Raw genomic sequence first — 4,445 nt, forward strand, 5'->3', positions numbered from 1 at the left:
GGTCCTGCCTCTTACCCGCAGACCCAGCCTAGGGGGGGTGGGGGGTCAGCATCCACACGTTTTAAACCTCTCTGGAGCCAAGTGGCTCAGCTCGGCTCTACGTCCTGCTGCGATGTGTTTTCTAACGACGCGGAAGCAGGGTCATGCTCGGTAAGCAGATGGAGCTGGAAAAGACGCAGAGAGCACAGCAAGGGAAAGCTGCCGGGAAAAGCCGAGGCGTGTGGGGAGTATCGCTGGGATCCCGTGATGCTCGAACACATCTGAAAGCCCCGGAGCTCCGCACACCATGACACTCAGTGGGGAGGCTAGTCAGCAGCGGCAGCACAGGCTGACCGGCAGGCAGTGGTGGTCTGGTCTTACCCTGCCCACCTCGTGCACGCTTCCTACCCTCCCTGTGCATCTCGGGAGCTGTCACCGAGCCAGGTGGAGCCCTCACCCCGCCGCTCAGAATGGCTGGGCCGCGGCCGTGCTTTGGGCGCATTCCGTCTAGCAGGTGCAGTTTGACAGACACGGTGTGCACCAGGCCGTTCTCTGCACCAGGCTCGGACCGCCTCCCAGAGGGTGTAGACCTCCAGGCACAGTGCGTCCTGGGGTCGCTTACCACTCTGTGTGCAGTGCCCGGCGCCCAGAATTGATGAAAAACCCAGTGCCTGCCACCGTGGCCTCTATGCAGAACTAGTGTTTCCACCCAGAATTCTGTTTGCACACACCCACGGGCCATCGCCTGCTCCTCCTCTTCCAGCACTGGCCAGACTCCAGCCCCCGATTCTAACACGTCCTTTTCTTCACCTATGCCCTGTTCCCAATGAGCTCCCAGCCCCTCTCTCTGCCGTGGGCAGTCGGGAGGGGAATTTCGGGCCAAAGCGGGAAGGGGATACATTGCGTGGGGGTGGGGTTCAGCACTCATGGGAAACCAGTTGTAGGGAAGGGACCATGCCCAGGAAGTTACCGGAAACCACGTTTCTCAGACTTGTCGTGTGCATGTACATACGCTGCCTTGCCCGGCTCACTCTGAGCACACTGTGGTAACGAGGACACTCAGCACCGAGATGGTGGCTTCTAAAGACCATTTTCCATGGAAAAGAACCAGAAATCCAAGGAAAAGTGATTGCCGGGCCGGGCCGGGCCGGGGAGCCTGGCTTCGGCGTTGTGGAGGAGATGAGGGCGTGTGCAGGGTTGGTGGGACCTGCGAGGGCACAGAGGCCAGCCGGAATGGCCTCTGCTGGGACGATGTCATTGTCACACCGCCATGTCCACGCAGGGTCAGGAAACCGCGTCTGCGAATGTGCGTGTGAACAGACACACGGTGATCTGACGTGGACGGAATCTGGACGTGATTTCAGAGGTCCTCTCCATAAAGCCTCAGTGCACAGGAGGAGCCTGGTGGGCGCTGCCTCACCGGATCGCCGAGGTGAGCCCCATCCAGAACGGGATGGGCTGAAATGACGCAGCACCCAGCGGGCTGCCAGGAGGAAGTGGCTCGCCTCTGTGGAGCAGCTCTCGGGGGAGCTCAGCTGAAACCTGGCTGGGATGACTTACCAGTAGAGCCCGAATTGAAGAACATTCTGCGAGATAACTGCCCGGATTAGCGAACATTGCCGAGGTCCTGGACGCCAGCGGGAGTCCAGACGAAAGCTCATAACTCTAAGGGGACCTGTGACCTGAGTGGGACCCTGCTGGAAATGACGGCAGTGGGGGGTGCCTGAGGTCACGCGGTGGTGAGCTGTCATGGTCACCTCAGTTCTCACCGTCACACTGGGTTACTCAGGAGAGTGCTGTTTAAAGAAAAAGCACACGTCCTTTGGGGCGACTTTTTCAAATTGCACACTAAAGCGCATTCTCTGTGCCAGGTGGTGGTGGTGACGCAGCGCTGTCCCCTGGGGAGAGACCCAGGGTTGGCATCAGGGCGCCCCTGAGCACGCTGGGCACTGGGCCTGTGATCTGGGTCTCTGTGAGGGCAGCGTGTGGGCCCCGTTGGGGTGCCAGTCTGTTTTTTCTTTCCCTCTTGTGGAAGAAATGAATAAACTGTAAAAATGTTCTTTGTGGAGACCAGCAGGTGGCATGGTGGTTAAAGTGCTGGACACTCCCACATGGCTGACCATGGTTCAAGGCCTGATCCTGGTGGCTTGCTTTCTCACTTTCCCTCTCTCTCTGGTCAAACTAAAATAAATGAATGAATAAATAAAGAAATAAAACAAAACAAAAAATTATGAAAAAATGTTCTTTGCACCTTTACAACTTTTCTATAAGCTTGTGACTGTATCAAACTTTCACAATTAAAAAAATGTAAAAATGTGTATTCATGAAACGCAGTGGGATAAAGTGGCAGAGTTGAGCTCTGAGCGGGAGAGGGACAGAGACTGTACGAAGTTTTACACGAGGACGATGACGAGGGCTGCCCAGCAAGACGATCGTCGGCACCTTCGTCCTCCTTCCGACGTACGTTTAGTTTCCTTGTGTGGCTGTACACGTCTCCCGTGATACCCGGCGTGGCTGCTACCGCACAGCACTGCAGTCCCGTGATACCCGGCGTGGCTGCTGCCGCACAGCACTGCAGTGACGCCACAGGATACGTGCTTTCGCCTTCTGCCACTTCAGTTACCCGTGCTCAACTGTGGTCTGAAAACGCTAAGATGAACATTCTGGAAAAAAAGAGTTGGTGACTTGTAGGTGGTGTGCCAGTCCGTGGGGCCTGACGCAGTCTCACAGCATCCAGCCCCGTCCAGCGGGTGTGAGGCACCCCTCTGCCCCGTGGCCACTCGGTTACCAGGCTGGAAAGGTACAGTATACTATGAGTTCAGAACCACCCACGGTTTCAGGCGCCCCCTGGGGGTCTTGGACCAGTTCGGAGACAGTAAATGACGATTGGACAGTGACAGTGACAGGCAGGGTTCGGGACCAGGCCTCCCAGTCTGGCCCACTTCCTCCTCATTCACTCATGTGTACCTGCTGACTGATCGCTGAGGGGTGCTGCCCGTGTGGCCAACAGGACAGTGTCCCCTCACGAGGGCGCTCATAGGTGGCCTTTGGTTTTCGAAAAATGTGGACCCAAGCTGCGAGGCGTAAAACCCCAGCTCCCAGCCGGTGTTTCTCAGCGGGCCACAGAGCCACTCCACCAGCTCTGACCAAGTGCATTTGTCTCATTCCTCTACGACTGTCGTTTCAGGGCACCACGCTGCAGCTGGGTCACATGCTCTCCTGACTAGGTCCACACGCAGACCAGGAAGGGACAAGGCCAGGGGGCCCAGTGGGGGCCATGCATGGGGACACGCAGGTACTATCTCGGAAACCCAACTTACTCCCACCTTCCACTCAGTTGGAAATGAGTTTCTGACCACAAAATAGAATCTACACTTCCCTGAACACCCCACGGAATGCTCGCCAGTTCCCAAGGACTTAATTACTCTTGGAGAACCCTAGTGAGCACCAGCAGGGAGCAGAGATATGCACATTCTTCCTGCGCAGTGTTGGATAGAGGGTTTTCCACCCACACTGTCACCTCGTCCCCAAAGGACACTTCTCAGCCCCCCGTTGAGAGGTGTAGCCAGTTACCAGGGGAAGGGGGGCAGGCTGCCAACGGGCTCTCTGGTGTCTTACCATGAGCATCGATCTTCCCAAATGGCCTCTCTCCTCCCACTAAGAAAACACATGAGTTAACTCAGTTGAAATCCAGAAGGTTAACCCAACAATCGTAGGTAAGTGAGTGGTCTCACTGGAAACTTTTCCTGTCCCCCAGAGCTTTTAAGCTAAGTGTAAATTGACTGTGTGCTTAGGAATTTCTCAGCCCTGACAGACTGAAGCAATTAGATGGGAGGCCAAGTGCAAGTGAGAGAGGGAGACAGGCATGCGAGCCACATTCCGCTCAGAGGCTTCTCTCCACATCCGTCCTGGCTGAAGCCCTGGAGCTTTGCCTGGCTGACCCGCTTCCTCTTAGAAGTGTCTGTCCCCCAAGGGAGCCTGGGATCTGTAGTCTCGAAACGAGCCGGCCTTCCGTAATCCTCCAGCCTGACTCCCAGCTGAAGGCACGGCGTGGCTTTCAGTAGCCTTCTACATGATGAAATGCCCCGAGTGCTTTTCACAAAACGCGAATTCCTCCCTGGATAAGGGAAAAGCCTCTGTCCGCCAGAACACAGCCCCTGGCCCTGTGCCAGCTCTTATTCTCTCCCCTCGCCCTGCTCTGGGTCCCGAGCCTCATCTTCCTAGGCTGGTGGAGGATCCTCAGAGGCAGACCCAGCGAGGGGTGCTGGGGGCTGGACGGTGGGCAGCGGTGCGAGGGTTCCTGGGGGCTGGACGGTGGGCCTCAGTGTGGGGATGCTGGGGGCTGGACGGTGGGCCTCAGTGTGAGGGGTGCTGGGGGCTGGACGGTGGGCCTCAGTGTGGGGGTGCTGGGGGCTGGACGGTGGCCGTCCGTGCCGCTGTCCGGCCCTCCCCGCTGGGACGTGTGA

The sequence above is a fragment of the Tupaia chinensis genome, unplaced genomic scaffold, assembly GCF_000334495.1.
Source record: "Tupaia chinensis unplaced genomic scaffold, TupChi_1.0 Scaffold000292_1, whole genome shotgun sequence".
In the NCBI taxonomy this organism is placed as follows: domain Eukaryota; kingdom Metazoa; phylum Chordata; class Mammalia; order Scandentia; family Tupaiidae; genus Tupaia; species Tupaia belangeri.